The sequence below is a fragment of the Anabrus simplex genome, chromosome 2 (genome assembly GCF_040414725.1).
Source record: "Anabrus simplex isolate iqAnaSimp1 chromosome 2, ASM4041472v1, whole genome shotgun sequence".
NCBI lineage: Eukaryota > Metazoa > Arthropoda > Insecta > Orthoptera > Tettigoniidae > Anabrus > Anabrus simplex.
In genome coordinates, this window is record NC_090266.1 from 6179554 (window position 1) to 6200660 (window position 21107).

Consider the following 21107-nt stretch of genomic DNA (forward strand, 5'->3'; position numbering starts at 1 on the left):
TTTCAAAGCGTGTACACATCACCTATCGATTTTGCATGCAACAAATATCGTACTAAACTTCTTCCGCTAGATTGTGCTGCTATCTTAGCATAACTTATACACATGAACTTAAAGTACAAAGAATAGCCATGTTTCAAAGCGTGTACACTTTTTTTATTGATTTTGCATGCATCAAATATCGTACTAAATTTCTTCCGCTAGATTGTGCTGGTATCTTAGGTTAACTTATACACATGAACTTAAAGTACAAAGAATAGTCATGTTTCAAAGCGTGTACACATTACCTATCGATTTTGCATGCATCGACTCTTGTACTAAACTCCTTCCGCTAGATTGTGCTGCAATCTTAGCATAACCTATACGCATGACCTTAAAGTACAAAAAATAGCCATGTTTCAAAGCGTGTACATATCACCTAATGATTTTGCACGAAACGACTATCATACTAAACTTTTTCCACTAGATTGTGCTAAAATCGTGCAAGTGTGCTGCTATCTTAGCATAAACTATCGATTTTACATGCATCGACTATCGTACTAGGCTTCTTCCGCTAGAGCATATAGCAATCGCTTTTGTGTATCCCTAACCCATGTGCATGAACTTATAGCACAAAGAAGAGCTATGTTGCAAAGCGTGTACACATCACCTATCGATAATGTATGTATCCAATATCGTACTAAACTTCTCCTGCCAGAGCGTACGACTATCGCTTGCGTGTGCACGAACTTAAAGCATAAAGAATAGCAATATATACAAATCTTGTAAACAAAGCAGCAGCATTAAGTATGGAAATGTTTAAATGCGTGTACACATCATGTATCCATGATGCACGCAGTACTAAACTTATTCCACTAGAAGGTACAAAGTTCGCATGTGTTTGTGCTGCTATCTTAACATAGCCTATGTGCATGAACTTAAAGTACAAAGAATAGCGATGTTTAAAAATTTTGTGAACGTGGCAGCGGTAAGAATAGCAGGGTTTAAAAGCGTGTACACACCACCTTTTGATAATGCATGCATCTTCTACTAGAGCATGTGACCATCGCTTGTATCTGCTGCTATCTTAAATTAACCAATGTACATGAACTTAAAGCATAAAGAATGGTTATGTGTAAAAAATCTTGTGAACATTCCAGAATGTTAACTACGTAGGTGTAGACATTGAACTTTGCATGCTGACGCAGCATACCACGTGACCGTTATGTCACATACACGTGCTCTTGTTTGGTAAACATAGCCACGTGCTTTATTGACAGCTGCCTTCTTGACGAACCCTAACCTCACTTTGAAGGACAATAGAGCGTTGCTAACCTCACTGCTGCCATCTTTACGGCGGTAAACCTCAAGGCTGCCACCTTATGCATGTTATAGCACGGAATTTAAAATCCAACAACGGAACATTGCTAACCTCACTCTTGTCATCTTTACGGCGGTAAACCTCAAGGCTGCCACCTTATACATGTTGTAGCGCGGAATTTATAAATCAACAACAGAACATTGCTAAACTCTCTGCTATCATCTTGAAAAGTTCAGTGTTCCAAACACTAGTTCGAAAAACGTAACTCATAGCACCTCGGGGACGTTATTAGGTAAGACGTAACCCCTAGGTTCCATTCCTTGTTCTTATTATGAAACCATTTACAAATAAAGATTAATTTTCTACACTTAACAAGGTACAAGCGTCCTTGCTGATAGCGATCGATGAGGTTGTTGCTCCTTTAGCCATTTAGCCCTTTATCCCTTTAGCCCTTTTGCCTATTAGCCCTTTAGCCCATTAGCCCATTTGCCCATTAGCCCTTTTGCCCATTAACCTTACAAGGAATGTGCGGTAATCAAAAACTCTTAGAGCAAAGGTATCCCCTGACATGTTCTAAACACATGTTGTATCGGGTAGAGTGTTCTATTTTAGTCCTGATTACTTATTTAGTGTTCTAAACACTCCAATCAATGTTCCGATCACATTATAAAGTTCACGGTATAGAGTGCAGTGTTCGATTCTAGTCTTGTTACGTTTCTTTTGTGATTTGCAAGTCTAAACATGCTTAATGACGTCATCACTGCAGCACGTGCTTACTCTAGCTATTCCTGATGCAGGTTTAAACTTGTTCGATATAGCTATGCCTTAATATAAGAGGAGGCCTTATCAGCTTATGTATAGCCGCTATTGTTTAAAGATAGCTGCTGTTAAGAGAAAAGCACGTAGAATTTTTCAAATAACCCGCCACCACATTTCAAAGGTATGAGGTTTAGTGCTGTGAAAAACCTGCACGATGCAAAGCTAGCTTTCTTCATCAGAGCAGCCACCATCTTGAGTGAGCACCTCTAGACCGTATCATAAGGATCTGTGTATAGTCACCGTCTTGTCGCTGCTACCTTGCGCAAGCACCCCTAGGGCGTCTCACAAGAGCAGCAGCCATCTTGTGCAAGCGCTCTTACGCTGTCTCATAAGAAGCTATGTATAGCCGCCATCTTGTAGAATTAGATAGCTGCCAATGCCAAAGGGTCTAAGTAGGGATCGAACCGTCGATCTCATCATTAGACCATGTTTTTCTTATGCTATCATGTTCCTGATACTGCAAACCTAGGTATCAGGTGGAAAAATTTTATCCGTTTTGCTCTACGATGCACCGTTTTCGAGATATTTAACATTTTGCATTTAAGCTCCAAATTTAATGAATCGAACTAGCATGACACGTTACCCTATAAGCTACCTTTCTTCATAAGTGCAGCAAGCACCCTTAAGGCGTCTCATAAGGAGTCGTGTATAGCCGCCATCTTGCGTCCGCCATCTTGCGCAAGTATCCTTAGGGCATCTCTAGCCATCTTGTGCAAAGGACCCTTAAGCCTCCTCATTAGAGCAACCGCCATCTTGCGCAAGCATCCCTACGGAGTCTCATAAGGAGCCTTGTATAACCGTCATCTTGCCCAAGCTTCCCTAGGGCGTCTCATGAGAACCTATGTATAGCGACCATCTTGCATAAGCACCTTTAAGGAGTCATGTATAGCCACCATCTTGTGCAATTAGCGTCGAGAAATGGCTGATGTAGAATTTTTCTTTTTAAATTATCCGCCACCACATTTCAAAGGTATGTACCTAAAGAGTGTAGCACTGAGGTTTGCGATGTAAGTTGGCGGATGACAGCTGACAAAAAGCTTGTGAGTTTGTTTACTAAACAAGTGCACGTGGAATTTTTCAATTTGCTGCCACCACATTTCAAAGGTATCTAGCTAAAGATGGCAGCACGGTGCTCTCTTGATTAAATATGGCGGATGACAGCTAACAGAACTTTTCAAATTGCCCGCTACTACATATCATAAAGAGGGCAGCACGGTGCTCTGTGGATTAAAGATGGCGGATGACAGCTGACGAAATTGCCCGCATGATAGCAGCACAGTGCTCTATTGATTAAAGATGGTGGATGACAGCTGTCAAAAAAGCACGTGGCTTTGTTTACTAAACAAGAGCACATAGAATTTTTCAAATTGCCGCCACCACATTTCAAAGGTACCTAGCTATAGATGGCAGCACGGTGCTCTCTTGATTAAAGATGGCGGATGACAGCTAACAGAACTTTTCAAATTGCCCGCTACTACAGAGTGCAGCACGGTGCACTGTAGATTAAAGATGACGGATGACAGCTGACGAAATTGCCCGCATGATAGCAGCACATAGCTCTATTGATTAAAGATGGTGGATGACAGCTGTCAAAAAGCACGTGGCTATGTTTCCAAACAAGAGCACATAGAATTTTTAAAATTGCCACCACCACATTTCAAAGGTTTCTAGCTAAAGAGTGCAGCACTGAGGTTTGTGATGCAAGATGGCGGATGACAGCTGTCAGAAAAAAGCACGAGAGTTTGTAAAGCACGTGGAATTTGCCACCGCCACAAAGAGGGCAGCACGGTGCTCTCTTGATTAAAGATGGCTGCTGTCACGTGGAATTGCCTGTCACCACAGGTATCTAGCTGAAGAGGGCAGCACGGTTCTCTCTGGATTAAAGATGGCTGCTGTCAAAAAGCATTTTTCAAATTATCCGCCGCCACATTTCGAAGGTAAGTAGCTAAAGAGGGCAGCACTGTGTTCTATTGATTAAAGATGGCGGATGACAACTGTCAAAAAGCACGTGGATTTGTTTACCGATTCAAACCTCGCGCTAGTGAGGTTAAGTTGGTTGCACTACGGTTCGGGCCCCTTTAAGATGCAGCACTGCGGATGACTGGTAACAAATTTGCATCTACTACGATAAAGAGGGCAGCACGGTGCTCTCTGGATTAAAGATGGCGGATGGCAGCTGCACGTGGCTTTGTTTACCGATTCAAATCTCGCGCTAGTCAGGTTAAGTTGGTAGCACTAAGGTTCAGGCCCGGTAAGATGGCAGTACTGAGGTTTGCGATACGTTGTTTTCTGTCAAAAAGCACGTGGCTGTCAAAAAACACGTGGATTTGTTTACCTATTCAAATCTCGCGCTAGTTAGGTTAAGTTGGTACTACTGAGGTTTAGGCCCGTCAAGATGGCAGCAGTGAGGTTAGCGATGCGTTGTTGTCGATAATAGCTGTCAAAAAGCACGTGGCTTTGTTTACCAATTCAAATTTCCCGCGGGGCGTTGAGGAGGCCTCTGGGAGGCCTCTGGTTGTGGTGGTGGTGGTGGTGGTGGTGGAGGAGGTCTCTGGGAGGCCTCTGGCTGTGGTGGTGGTTGTGGAGGCCTCTCGGAGCCGGAGGAGGTGGTGGCCGCCGAACCATCCAATTATACTACTCGAGGTAATAGAGCGGCATCAGTAAGGATAGGATTTATAGCAGAATGTGCGTGACCACCTCGCAATTAGTATAACTAGTGGAATTCCCAGAAAACATCCTCGACCACATACTCGGAACCCCGAATGAGTCGCACATCGAATTGGAAAGCGGGCATTCGAATTGCCGACAGAACGAGGTAAGCAAAAACCCAACGTAAAGCTTAGTTGTCGTTCTGGAGCTCAAATTTGACGTGTTCTAAGTACATGCGGATTCTTTCCTAGGCAAAAAGGACAGCGGTTCCTTCTAACTCATACTTAGCCTCTTGACATGACAAGGAACGAGTTCGTGTTCTTGTTGAAGGACAGTAGGTGAAGCCTTAACAGACGGTATTGGAGATCTTCGAAAGCAGCTTGTTGAGAAGGACCCTAATCATAAATGACATCTTACCTACGAAGCAAATTAAAGGGTGCCGTTCGGTTAGTGAAGTTGGAAATGAAATTCCTAAAAATACCATGCCGTTGAACCTATCAACACCTTAAACATGTTTAGGAGGCTTAAAATCACGGACCGCTTGAGTTATAGACTGATCCACAGAAACTTCTTCAAGGGAAATTATACACCTCAAGAAATACATGCATTGTTTAGCAAAATGTACCTTCGACAACTGCTTTTCAAAGACATTTGAGAACTTCCTCTAAATGAGCTAGTGTTCTTCAAAAGTCTCTGAGAAAACAACTTCTTCACCCAAATTTTGGTTAATTTAGTCGAATTTTAAGGTCGGTAAAGACCCTATCTAGCAGTCCAGTAAGAACAGCCAGTCCTGTTGGGAGTACGAAGGGCAAGAGATTGTATTAAAGAAAGATTCCAGTTCGCAGCATAAGCAGTTAAATGTTTCGATTTCTCCACAAGAGGTATCTGATTATAGGCTTGATTGAGATGGAAGATCGTGAAGAATTTAGCCTTACGAAACCAAAAAAAGCATGAACGTATTTCGGGAAGGGTTAATGAATGAAGAACTACCTTAAGGTTCAACACCCTTTACTCAACTACAGGCCTGAAGCAGCCCTGTGGTTTTGGCACTAGAAATATGGCTTAAAAATGATGCTGAAGTAATGAATAATACCGTAACTCCAAATATTATCAATGATTTCCCTAAGGGATTTGATTTTAGGAGATGACAATCTATACAGAGGAAATCTGACAGGGATCGAATTCGTAACCTCAATCTGATATTCAATCATGTTGGTCACGCCTCTATTTTCCAAAAATATATTGGAAAATGACCGACGTAATGTTCGAATATTACTGGCCTGGTACTCGTGTAAATGATTAAGATCTAATTCCATCCCACTCTGAGGGTACATGACGCAGAATTACAAAGGTAGAATTGACATATGGAACTTATTATCAAACATCAACGTGCACAATTTTCTTTCGAGATGAATCACAAGACCCCAATGACGCATGAAATCTGCACTCTATATCATGGGGCAATAAATATTTAACAAAATTCAACTTAAATTTCCATGTAAACATGTTTGTGTGAATCATTCCAAAGGTGAAACCCAAAATTTTTAAAGGAGAAGAGTTAGCTGAAACACAATTTTAATTTGAGGAAACGTATTCAGCAAATTTACAACTGGTCATTAACTTAGAATTAATGGATATTGTACTTCCAGAATCTAATAGGGCGGTGCCAGGTTCCAAGTTTATTTCAATTTTGACAAATGACACAAATCCTGGAGCATCGGAAGCAATTTTCAGTTATTCCGTAAACATTCCGCAATAACCATGGAAGATATTTCCTCCTCTACACATGCAACTGCGTAGTTTGATTTAACCTTGGTTGAGCCGGAAGATACTGGCCGGAAAGAAGACTCAGCCGGGCAGTCTGTTATTACTTGAGGTTTAACAAGAAGGATTATAAAGGGCCCACACTTAAAACAGCCTGAAGTTGCAGAAAGTCCATTTCTGAGTCTTTGGAAGTTAACAGGGGGCACTTATTCCGTAAGTGGTTGGTAGGCCCACAACCACAGCATTTTCGAGAGGCGAGGGTTCTACGGGGGGATGGCCGTGAGAAATTAGAAGAATAATGTGGTCCGCGTGCAATCCTTGGGTTGTGCTTCATTCCCCCCGCATTAACAAACTTTTCCTCGAGTTCCCGAAATGTTCGAGGAGGGGAAGCAATAAGAGCGATAAGATGGTGAAATGCCTTCTATTTTCGTCTGCACTATCTGACCTGCGGAAGAGTGCAAGGCAAAATCTCTGGCATGGAATTGTATGATATGAATAAAATCAGCTAGATGTTCACCTATCCTCTGAACTCTAGATGAGTGCGAAATGTTTCAATGGACCTCCTTTCGGTGTAAGGGTATATGATTTGCTAAATTTGAGAGTGTGATAGAGCATGATATTGGAATTACTGTATATTATGAATCCTAAGAATGAAATGACGTCATTGGTCGAGGTGACAGGAAATCTAGAAATACATTAAAGCAACATGGCTAGAGGATGTTGCAAACTACTACAGCCTGGCGAGATGGCATGTGCAGGCATCGAAAGATTAGGCTGTAAAAAAGCAGCTTTTTTAACGGAAACGGGTGGTTGTTGTGGGTTGCTCTCTGTTCAGACACACAGTGTGTTCAATTGATTCCCCACTACCTAAGACATACTATGGTCCTCGTCCACTCTTATAGCTCATGGGGCCACATAGTGACACTTCCCACTAACAAAACCACACAATAATTGATTCAGCTTATTAGACAGATCTTAGATATGTTGACGTAATGAACTGAGTTTAAGAGACAACAGAAACCCCACTCTGATATAAAAATTAAATAGCCTGGCCTGAACACGCATAAGTTGGTTCACATCCTGGTGGTACTGGTAAAACCAGATGAGCTCTATAGAGAAACCGAAGTAATAGATGGCATTAGCTATCATGAAGCCATTTTTGCCGTAGTTAAAAATAAATGTGATAGATAGGAAGGTCTTAAAAGTAAGACTATTAGGCAGTAGCATATGACCGATATAGCTGGTATGAGGCAGTTTCTGGAAAGAAATTATGAACGGTGGAAAGCGGTAAATAAAATAAACAGATTCTGGGATAGGTTTAAAGCAATTGTTGAGGAATATCAAAACAGGTTTGTACCTATAAAGGTGGTAATGAATGGTAAAGACCTACCTTATTATAATAGAGAAATAAAGAGACGAGGAGGGAGGTGCAGATTGGAAAGAAATAGAGTTTGAAATTGCTGTGGAAGTAAGGAGAAATTGAAGGAACTTACTAGGTAATTGAATCTAGCAAAGAAGTCAGCTAAGGATAACATGGTGGCAAGCATAATTGGCAGTCATACAAATATTAGTGAAAAATTGAAGGGTATATGTAAGTATTTTTAAGGCAGAAAAAGTTCCAAGGAGGACATTCCACGACTAATTAATGAACAAGGGGAGTGTGTATGTGAGGATCTTCAAAAGGCAAAAGTATTCAGTCAGCAGTATGTAAAGATTGTTTTTTACAAGGATAATGTCCAGATAGAGGAGGGCGCCAATGCTAAGGAAGTATTAAAATTTACATATGATAACAATGATATTTACAATAAGATACAAAAGTTGAAACTCGAAATGCGCCTGGAATGATAAGATATCTAGGGATATACTAAAGACAATGGGTTGGGACATTGTACCATATCAGAAGTACATATTTGATTATTTTTTGGTCGAAAGAGCTATACCAGATGAATGGAGAGTTGCTATAGTAGCCCCTGGGTATAAAGGAAAGGGTGATAAACATAAAGCTGAAAATTACAGGCCAGTCAGTTTGACATGCGTTGCATGTAAGCTTTGGGAAGGCATTCTTTATGATTATATTATACATGTTTGCGAAATTAATAACTGGTTCGATAGATGGCAGTTCGGTTTTAGGAAAAGTTATTCCACTGAAGCTCAACTTGTAGGATCCCAGCAAGTTATAGCAGATATCTTGGATTCAAGAGGTCAAATGGACTGTATCGCGATTGACCTGTCTAAAGCATTTGATAGGGTGGATCATGAGAGACTACAGGCAAAAATGAGCGCAATTTGACTAGAAAAATGAGTGACTGAATGTGTTCCTATATTTCAAGAAAATAGATCTCAGAGAATTAGAGTAGGCGAAGCTTTATCTGACTCTGTAATAATTAAGAGGGGAATTCCTCAAGGCAGTATTATTGGACATTTATGTTTTCATATATATATAAATGATATGAGTAAGGAGTGGAATCGGAGGTAAGGCATTTTGCGGATGATGTTATTCTCTATAGAGTGATAAATAAGTTACAAGATTGTGAGCAACTGCAACGTGACCTCGAAAATGTTGTGAGATGGACAGCAGGCAATGGTATGTTGATAAACGGGGTTAAAAGTCAGGTTGTGAGTTTCACAAATAGGAAAAGTCCTCTCAGTTTTAATTACTGCGTTGATGGGCTGGAAGTTTCTTTTGGGGATCATTGTAAGTATGTAGGTGTTAATATAAGGAAAGATCTTCATTGGGGTAATCACATAAATGGGATTGTAAATGAAGGGTACAGATCTCTGCACATGGTTATGAGGGTGTTTAGGGGTTGTAGTAAGGATGTAAAGGAGAGGGCATATAAGTCTCTGGTAAGACCCCAACTAGAGTATGGTTCCAGTGTATGGGACCCTCACCAGGATTACCTCATTCAAGAATGGGAAAAAATCCAAAGAAAAGCAGCTCGATTTGTTCTGGGTGATTTCCGACAAAAGAGTAGCGTTACAAAAATATTGCAAAGTTTGGGCTGGGAAGAACTGAGGGAAAGAAGAGCTGCTCGACTGAGTGGTATGTTCCAAGCTGTCGGCGGAGAGATGGCGTGGAGTGGCATTAGTAGACGAATAAATTTGAGTGGCGTTTATAAAAGTAGGAAAGATCACAATATGAAGATAAATTTGGAATTGAAGAGGTCATATTGTGGCAAATATTCATTTATAGGAAGGGGAGTCAGGAATTGGAATAACTTATCAAGGGAGCTGTTCAATTTCTTTGAAATCATTTAAAGAAAAGGCTAAGGAAACAACAGATAAGGAATCTACCACCTGTGCCCTAAGTGCAGATCAGTAGTGATTGATATTGATTGAACTAATTTAACCACGCTCTATTGGTAATTATTACCGGAACGTATCGTGGACCACAGGGGAAAGGAAAAGGGTGGGGTAAATGGCTGGAAAGGGTACCATTTATAGTGAAATTTGCCCTAACGGAAATGTGAAAATTCCATTCGTTTCTTCTCTTGAAATCCAAATGGAATAATTTAGCCATGTAAAGAGAACCAGAAGCTCAAAAGTTCATTTACAATATCTCTGAGCTCGCCAGCTCTGAAAATACACCGGACTTTTCAACTGGCAATGGTCACATACAGTAATAAGGTGCAGTTAAAACATTATTACTCAACAAGAACAACGAATCTACAATAAGCAATTCCATCGAATGAATATATTACAAATATGCTACAAGTTAAACATTCTAAATCCAGCATCACCATATACAAGTTATTTACTGTGCCTAACACTAGGCTTAATATACAATAGGTTGAGCTTTCTGCTTGCATAATATTGCAAGGTATAACAATGGAAACTTAGTATATAATTAGTCAAAACTATCAGTACAACAACAACGGCACAACAACCAATTCCATCTACCTCATATACAAATTGGCACACAATTTCCTTATATACAATGGTTAACACTACGGCTTACAACACTATAGGTTGATCTTACTACAAGCTATAGTAAAGTAAGGTAAGCGCCTACAACACCAACCACAAAAACAAGTGTATAACAAGCAATTCCATGGAAATAAAATATTACAAGAAATACTGCTAGGTTATCAATTCTAAATCATATAAGCTTTCACACACAACTTACGTGTCTCCAGTGCTTAACACTACGGCTTAAAATAGTATATGTTGAGATTGCTACTACACGTGATAATAATGTAAAGTTAAATCTTATTTACCTTACAAGGGCAATAACAACAACAACAACAACGAGTTCAACATGAAACTCTATGGAAAGAAAATGTTACAAGGAACACTACAAGTTTAACATTGTAAATCCATCAGGAAATCACAAATTGAGTTCCCATCATTTATAACTTTTGCTTTTGAATTTACACTAGAAATAATGATGTTAAGCTATTTGATACCGGAAGGGAATCTATCAAAGACTGTAACTGGTAATTTATTCTACTTCCTTATGGTTCTTCTAATTGGAGGAAGCTCCTAGTTATTAACCTACGTATCAAAGAGCTTGTTTGCTCCTAACATAGAGCTTAAACACCTATTACATAGACTTGGTGACACAACTTTCTCACCATTTATAAGAGTTACCAAAAACTGTTACATTTATCTTCCACAAGAGAACCTAATTGCAGAGGTATTTACCCGAAAAATTACAAAGAGTTTTACCCATACTACTAGTCCCATAGAACGTAAAACACTTACAGAAATACAACATGTTACTCCAAAGGGAAGGAGGCTAAACACCAGAAATCCTGAAAAAAATATTACAGAGAAAAGTGGACCATATGCGGGCTTAAGGCCCAATGAAACACAGGCTAATTCAGTCTTAAAATGGTGCTTAAATGGCAACACATTAAATGCCGAGAACAGGTACTGAGGTACTCGTGCTCCCTTACAATAATACATTTGAGACCTAGGACTGTCCAGAAGGTCCTACATTACAGTGAATATGAAAAGTCTACCTATTACTTTCTAAAGAAGAAACTTCCCCAAATTTCACACGCCGGCACAATCACATACTTAGATTTATTCTGCATGTACCGGGCTTCTGACACCAACCTGGCTCAGTAACTTGTTATTTGTAGGTGCTTAAACACTTCTGCCTCGTTTCAGTAGATTTACTGGCACGTAAAAGAACTAATGCGGGACTAAATTCCAGCACCTCACCTTGTTTGAAAAATGATGTTATTACTATTAATTCTGAAACTTAATTATGTCTCCTGTCCTCTCTCACCTCCGTCAAGTGGAACATACAATAACCGGAGAAATATCACAAAATACGGACCAAATGCAGTCGGCTTAAATAGATCCCCATGGAAATGTTCTAGATCACTCTTAGAATGCAGAGCGCTGATAGGCTAAAATTCGATTCAAAAATCAGAGTGCTCATTGGTTAGTAAATTTCCTAAGTAGTATAATACAGGGATTCTGCGGCCTCCTCCTCCTCGGGCTCCCAGGGGCCTCCTTCTCCTCCCCCTCCTCCTACCGGGAGACTTCCCAGGGGCCTGCTCCTCCTGCCGCGGAATATTTGAATTTGTAAACAAAGCCACGTGCTTTTTGACAGCTGTGATCGACAACAACGCATCGCTAATCTCAGTACTACCATCTTGACGAGCCTAAACCTCAGTGGTACCAACTTAACCTCACAAGCGCGAGATTTGAATTGGTAAACAAATCCACGTGCTTTGTGACAGACAACAACGCATCGCTAACCTCAGTACTACCATCTTGACGGGCCTAAACCTTAGTGGTACCAACTTAACCTCACAAGCGCGAGATTTGAACCGGTAAACAAATCCACGTGCTTTTTTGTCACCTGTCATCCGCCATCTTTAATCGACAGAGCACCATGCTGCCCTCTTTAGCTGAAATGTGGTGGTGGATAATTTGAAAATTGTTTTTTGATAGTAGCCATCTTTAATCGACAGAGCAGCGTGCTGCACTCTGGTGACAGGAATTCCACGTCACAGCTGCCATCTTTAATCAAGAGAGCACAGTGCTGCACTCTATGTGGTGGCGGCAAATTCGAAGTGCTTTACAAACTCACGTGCATTTTTCATCCGCCATCTTTAATCAAGAGAAGACCGTGCTGCCCTATTTGTGGTGGCGGCAAATTCGAAGTGCTTTACAAACTCGCGTGCCTTTTGACAGCAGTCACCTTTAATGAACAGAGCACCGTGCTGCTATCATGCGGGCAATTTCGTTAGCTGTCATCCGCCATCTTTAAACTACAGCAGTACACCGTGCTGCCCTCATGCGGGCAATTTCGTTAGCTGTCATCCGTCATCTTTAATCAACAGAGCACCATGCTGCTATCATGCGGGTAATTTCGTTAGCTGTCATCCGCTATTTTTAATCTTCAGAGCACCGTGCCGCACTCTTGCGACCGCCAACTTTAATCTACAGAGCACCGTGACGCACTCTTTGTGGTAGCGGACAATTCCACATCCGCCATCTTTAATCTACAGAGCACCGTCCCGCTCTGTCAACGCATAGCTTTATCGAACATACAACGGGATCTTATGCATAAGACAGTACACATATCACGTACGTGTATGTTTAGACTTGAACACACATACAGCTGTTAGAAAACCTATAGTTCGATGTTGTTGAACACTGCATTGCATGACTAGAATCAAACACTGTTTAGAATGAAAAAATTCTCTTCTCAACATACTTACTAAGCTGCTCTTCTTCCTCTGTCAAGGTACATCTGTATCGAACATGCATCGCAAAAGCAAGAGTGTACAAGTTTAGACTTGAACACATACTACCGTTTAAAAACATATGTATATATATATACAGGGTGTTAGGTGTATACGTGCAGATATTAAGCTAGTCGGCTAAGAAATATACATCTCATAATATATGCTATGTACTTTTTACCTTGTCCTATTAGTTTGCCCATAACTGAGCCAAATATTTCAGGACCTAATGTGTTTTGAACGGCCGTAGCAGGATACGCTGGTGATGTCATTCTGTCCACGCGTAGCGGAAGTACAGTAGCCGAGTATAGGGCTTGTTCAACCTGTTTCTTATCGCAGGCCAACACATGTTGTTGTGCACTTCCCCTGAAGGCTTGGCAAGTAGAAGATGATGACTCACGTGCCAGGTCACTTGCTGTACTCGAAAACCGGTGTAGGGTACTCTGTGTGAAAAGTACACAGAATCCTTACAGTGACGTCGAAGATCCGTACAAGCACATACGTGCGAATCAAGTGTTGTGTATTTGTGTGCGATTTTTAAGACGTCAATGGCATTACTCAGTGATCCAAGCTGACAAAATGAAAGGAAATGGTTAATAAGTAAATGAAATATGGGTGCAACATTTCTGTGCTGTTATTGCGACAGTCTACGATGAATTTCTGGCAATAGATAATGCGGGTTGTCTATGCTTATTCATAAACTTTTAGGTCATTGAAAGGACGGTGGACACTGAAAGAAAAGGCTATAAGTATTCAGTGAAATTTTTATTAATGAGACAAATTTAAAAAACCGTAGTTGCATCATCGTGAACATTGCTCGAAGGAAAAAGACCTACTGTGGAATTGCCGCCGGGCATTTCTAATAGAAGGCTTATTCTTCTTTTTCCTAATCTGTTTACCTTCCAGGGTTGGTTTTTCATGGGACTCAGCAAGGGATCCCACCTCTACCGCCTCAAGGGTAGTGTCCTGGAGCGTGAGACATTGGATTGGGGATACAACTGGGGAGAATGACCAGTACCTCACCCAGGCGGCCTCACCTGCTATGCTGAATAGGGGCCTTGCGGGGGTATGGGAAGATTAGAAAGGATAGACAAGGAAGAGGGAAGGAAGCGGCCGTGGCCTTAAGTTAGGTACCATCCCGGCATTTGCCTGGAGAAGGGGGGAACTACGGGAAACAACTTTCAGGATGGCTGAGGTGGGAATCGGACCACCTCTACTCATTTGACCTGCCGAGGCTAAGTGGACCCCGTTCCAGCCCTCGTACCACTTTTCAAATTTCTTGTCAGAGCTGGAAATCGAACCCGAGCTTCGGGGGTGGCAGCTAATCACACTAACCACTGCACCACAAAGGCGGACGGAAGGCTTATTACTGAACAGTAAGTACCGATAGGTAAAATGATGACTGTAATGGACCCGTTTAATTAGAACTTCGGTAAAAATAATATTACTACTACTACTACTACTACTAATAATAATAATAATAATAATAATAATAATAATAATAATAATAATAATATCTTTACGTTACGTTTCACGGTTTTTGGAGACGCTGAAATGCCAGAATTTTTTGATCGCAGTATTTTTAAATGCAAATAAATCTACAGACACGAGACTGACGTATTTGAGCACCTTCAAATACCATTGGACTGAGCCAAGACCAAGCCTCCCAAGTTGGGTTCAGAAGGCCAGCACTTTACGCAGTGCTGCACCAATCATCTTGCCGGGCTGAGTGGCTCAGACGGTTGAAGCACTGGCCTTCTGAGTCCAGTCTTGACAAGGTGCTCAAATACGTCAGCCTTGTGTCAGTAGATTTACTGGTACGTGAAGAACTCCTATGGTACTAAATTCCTGCAAATCCGCGTCTCCGAAAACCGTGAAAAGTAGTTAGTGGGACGTAAAGCCAATGACATTATTATCATCATCTTACCTGCACAGTTCATAGGGGTATCTTACCTGGAGTTCCTCATAGGTACGTTATTAGAGCTTTCAGAGGACGCTCCGTTTCGACTACGCCGAAATATGTGGTTTTTACACGATGGTCCACCACCTGATATAAGCCGCTTACTGCGTGATCATTTGGATCAGTCCTTTGGTCTATGGCGAATAGGACGACATAGACCCATCAATTGGCCCGCCAGATCTCCAATGGATATTACGGAAGACTGGATTCGGAGAAGTGATTTTCTTTTGTTAGTTGCTTTACGTCGCACCAACACAGAGAGGTCTTATGGCGACAATCGGACAAGGAAGGCCTAGGAATGGTAAGAAAGTGGTCGTGGCCTTAATTAAGGTTCAACCCCCGCAATGCCTGGTGTGAACTTGGGAAACCACGGAAAACCATCTTCAGGGCTGCCGACATTGGGGTTCGAAGCCCCAATCTCCCGGATGCGAGCTCACAGCTGTGCGCTCCTAACCACATGGCCAACTCGCCGGGTACGGAGAAGTGAAGCCTGCAGAGTAGTCCAGGGAGGTCACTTGAACAATTGCTACGTGTTTCACATTGGTATGTCAGATGTTACACCATTTCTGCAGCGTATTGAGTTGTGAGTTCAGTTCTCAATCGATGTAGTATTTTGAGTCTCGATAGTTCGATATTCTCATAAATCCGAGCAGAAAAATTGAAGTACCGGTAACAAAAATTATAAATCTAGAGTTTCAGTTCGCGATTGCCTTGTACGTGGCGCAAGCTGAACACAACACACGGAAGACGTGCTTGTTAAAACGCTAGATATTGACCTTGAACACAGCATGGCAGTCCTTCATTCTACACTGTACTGGTTTGGGTTCATTGCGTGTGTATGTTTGATGTTTATACACAAAACCTGTTTGTCACACTTTGTCCTCTAGTGCTAACCACAATACGAAGATACACCTGACTCATCGCAAAGAGACCTGGTTCTGGACTTACGCATACTATCCTGTAGTAAACTACTGCGAGCGATGTAGGCACGGGTGAAGTACATTTCATCTTGTTTCCTCCTACACCACGCATATTTTACTATTTTCTTCCCTGCCTTTCAGCTCCTAATGACTTGTTAATAATAATATCGGTAATGTTATTTGCTTTACGTCCCACTAACTACTCTTACTGTTTTTGGAGGCTCTGAGGTGCTGTAATTTAGTCTCGCAGGAGTTCTTTTTACGCGCCAGTAAATCTACCGACACGAGGCTGACTTATTTGAGCATCTTCGAATACCATCGGACTGAGCCAAGATCGAGCCTGCCAAGTTGGGGTCAGAAGGCCAGCGCCTCAACCGTCTGAGCCACTCTGCCCGGCAGCAAAAAATATTATTATTATCATTATTATTATTATTATTACTACTGGGCGAGTTGGCCGTGCGGTTAGAGACGCATGGCTGAGAGCTTGCATCCCGGAGATAATGGGTTCGAATCCCACTGTCGGCAGCCCAGAAGATGGTTTTCCGTGGTTTCCCATTTTCACACCAGGCAAATGCTAGGGCTGTACCTTAATTAAGGCCACGGCCGCCTCCTTCCAACTCCTAGGCCTTTGCTATCCCATCGTCCTATAAGACCTATCTGTATCGGTGCGTTGCACCGACACAGATAGGTTTTATGGCGACAGATATAAGGACTAGGATCGGGAAGGAAGCAACCGTGGTCTTAATTAAGGTACAGCCCTAGCATTTGCCTGCTGTGAACATGAAAAACCACGGAAAATCATCTTTAAAGCTGCCGACAGAGGGATTCGAAGCCAGTACATCCCGAATATTGGATACTGTTCGAACTTTAGCGACTGCTACTATCAAGCTCGGTGATGATTTAAGAGTGGATTTCTGCCGCTGGTTAATGGATCAAGCACTCAATCCAGAATTTCTGTCAAGTGTATTAGTGACACATGAGGCAATTTTTATAGAAGGAGTGTTTAATATTTAGTATACCAAGGCAACCTCTAGCACCGGCTCTCAATTAATATCTGGATGGATGCAGTGGGAAGTCTGTCTCTTTGACCAATCGTCTTTTTATTAGCGTTATTTTGCTTTACGTCCCACATACTATTTATACCGTTTTCTGAGACGCTGAGGTGACGAAATGTCATATCGCAGGAGTTCATTTACGTGCCAGTATTTCTACGACACGAGACTGACGTATGTGTGCCCCATCAAATATCATCAGACTGAACCAAGATTGAACCTGCCAAGTTGGAGGTCGGAAGATAAGGACCTCAACGGTCTCAGACACTCAGACCGGTACCAATCACCTTACTTGCATAAATTTGATCGGTGTAGCTTTCCTTATGGTGACGATGGGACGGGAAAGGGCTAGTATCGGAAAGGAAGCGATCGTGGCATTCATGACGTTACAGCCCCAGCATTTGCCTGGTGTGAACATGGAAAACCACGGTAAACCGCCTTTAGGGCTGCCGACAGAGGGGTTGGAACCCACTATATCCCACTCATGAGCTGTGGAATATCCCCATTCAATAGTTTCCAGCACCGGTTCTAATTAATATCAGGATGGGTGTAGTTGGAGGTCGGTTACATATTTTTATTAATGTTATCTTGCTCCTGTACAGTAGATACAGTACGTTACTGGAGCTTTCAGAGGACGTGTCGCTTCGACTACGCCGAACCACGTGGATTTTATACGATGGTGCAGACATTTCCTCAACGGTAGACAGGACGATGTGGAACTATCAATTGGCCAGCCCTTATTCCAGTGGATTGTTATGCCTAGGGGGACATGAGAAACAAAGTATACCGAACTGAGGTAACCACTTCGGATGACCTCCGTGAACGTATGTTTAAGCACCAGAGGATATTCTGAACCACAGTGGTGTCTTGGCTCGAATGACAAGTTGCTTTACGTCGCACCGACACAGATAGGTATTATAGCGATGACGGGGCAGGTAAGGGTTAGGGGTGGGAAGGAAGCAACCATGGCCTTAATTAAGGTACAGCCCCAGCATTTGCCTCGTGTGAAAATGGGAAACCACGGAAAACCATCTTCAGAGCTACCGACAGTGGGGTACGAACCCACTATCTCCCGAATACTGGATACTGGTAGCACTTAAGCGACTGCAGCTATCGAGCTCGGTGTACCAGTAAATACTGTATACCGACACGAGGCTGGCGTATTTGAGCACCTTCAAATACCACTGCACGGGGCCAGGTTCGAACATGCGAAGTTGGAGTCAAAAGGCTGGCACCTCAACCGTTTTAGCCACTCAACCAGGCAGGAAGCACGAAATGTAGGTACGTTTAATTTACTTAGTTGTATAATATGTCCATTTTTCGTTTGAAACAAAACGTTCGATGTGCTTCGATAATTCAATTCTGATTCTACTCATATGGATATCCTATGCCATGCATTTGTTCGTTGGCGCAAGGAACTGTCTTCCTTCTTCTACCTTTACGCAATGCACAACGGGGATCGTACCGCATTTCACGTCCCGGCGTGCGTATCCCAACCAATAATTATATCACACGCTCGTACAGGTCGCGCACCGACACAGGTTTTCAGGTCATTTCCATACTCACTAGACCACAGGGCTGACGACCACAGATATCCCTATCCCCTAAAGGACGTAACAGCAAATGAACCAGTATTAACGCTGAGAATTCAATACATCTCCAGGGTCCGAAACCGATAACTAGTGTTGTCTGTAACCCCTAAGACGGAAACTAAATACTAACAACAACAAACCAGTCTGGCGATAATGTAACGTAACATGTTGTAGACTGGTAGCCTTCAGCTGTTACCGTAGGTCAGTTGCTCGTAAACATAAAACCAGTTTGGCAAGTATATTACGTAACATCTCGTGGCATTGATTAGGGAGCGCTCAGCTGTCACAGTTGCTGCTCTTAACATAAACAGAACAGAAACCAGTTTGGCAGGGATGGCGCGTGACTTGCCTGTTATCAAAGGAAAGCTATTCATTCACAAGAACAAGGCATACTACCTATTCTAAAAACATCGTACCCCTTTGCTCTCGAAAATAACTTCCGAGGATTACTAAAAGTTTGATATATAGTGGTTCGTCACATCGTTCTCTATTGCTACAATAAATATCTGCACGTATACACCTAACACCCTGTATATATATATATATACATACTAGAGTTCGATGTTGCTGATGTTGCTCTTCTCAACACACTTACTGAGCTAGACGATAACATACTTACGAATCTGCTCAACACCTTCTTTCTTGACGTACTTACTCTTCTTCCTTGAGTGATATAGTTTTGAACAAAACTCAATATTGCTAATAAGGAGCGGGAGAAAGGTAATACCTAATCTAAAATAAAAGAATATGCCAATTCTACATTATTTATTTACATCTTGTATGTACAAATTTTTATCTCGAATCATTTTTCCATAGTGATGTTTGCGTACTTCTCCTATTCTCGACGCAATTCTTGTATGTACAAGTTTAAACTTGCCGTACTACGCTCTCAGCATACATCTCCCTATCTTTATACAATATGTACAGTGAATTGTGATGTAAGACAGCTTAACGTATATATTACAAAGTACACACCTCTAGCGTAATGTTTTTCACACACACGCACACACGCATGCACACACACACACACACACACACACACACACACACACCTGCTTTATGTAAAGTAGTACCTATCAATACTACTATACCCCCAGGCTAGAGTGTTGGTAGAATTTGGAATGACAAACCGTTTGTAATCATCATTATTAAGGGCTACCTTACTAATTAAATTAGAATACAACTGGTGCTTCTTGCTTCTAATGACAGACATTTGCTTCTGCAAAATAGGTGGATTACTTTTTATGCAATTGTTATAGTTTTCAAAACTTAGCTGATTCTGAACTACATTCTTTTTAATCCCCTTCAAGCTCTTTATTTGTAGTTCATATAAGAGTTTTATGCAATATGATTTGGATTTAGTACCTACAAATGCATCGATAATATTCCCAGCGCATTCATCTTTCATTTTACCCAGATCCTTTTTGTTCACTAGCGGTAGATGATATTGATTACTTGCAGGATAGTTACTGGTATCAAACCTACCCAAGTCTAGCTATATATCATTGTAATAGTCATCACTTTTGATTTGATAAATAAACGAATCGGTATCTGTGTAGGGCAATTGTGCATTATGCGCGTACTTCTTCATCATATAATCGTAATGGAATTCATACATGAGTGTTTTAGCCAATTCAAGTACTGCAAACCCGACGTAGGTTGGTTTGTCATATTTAACCTTAACACGGTTCATCTGTATAATAACTAAATTCTCGTGTATGATGGTACAGCTGTGGAAATTTGGTTTACTTATTAAATAGTTAGCACCATACCTTTTCTTAATATTTTCCAAGTTTGTAATCAATTTTACATCAACGCGTTTGCCAACATTTTTCATAGTCTTACCAAACACACTGTTATTCATGAACTTCTACAAATCTTTCTCAAACCCGTTAACTGCATTTGTTCCTAAATTATTGTTGAGATCGATATATGGCTTTAGCCACGGTGACTGATTAAATTCTAGTACGCGATGAATTTTGGATAACTTCAAACCATGCTGCAAACACTGTTTTAAATTTCGGTAATGAATGATATACTTAGATTTATCTCACAAATTAGCAATTAGCATTTTCGAAATTGACGCGATGTACTGGGACTTCATATTTTCAGGGCAGAACGGTAAGTCATTAGGAGAAGTGTGTAACTCTTTAGGATACTGTAAGTCAACTTCGAGGAAATAGCCTTTATCAGCTTCATCGCCTAGGACGTGCTGCTGTAAAGCATCAATTTCGCACTGCGTTAGCCAGCGGAAACCACTTACCGGTAGATGCTGGCTCATCGCCCACCCATACTGATTATTAGCATCCAGATAAACAATATACTGAGATTCCTGACTAGAATCGAA

The 21107-nt window shown here is 41.5% G+C and overlaps 1 protein-coding gene across 1 annotated transcript in view; it reads left to right on the forward strand.

Moving 5' to 3' along the window:
• LOC136863901 (dynein beta chain, ciliary-like) overlaps positions 1-21107 on the forward strand; it is a 5220903-nt gene that overhangs the window by 3927511 nt on the left and 1272285 nt on the right. The gene's annotated exons all lie outside the window — the stretch shown is intronic.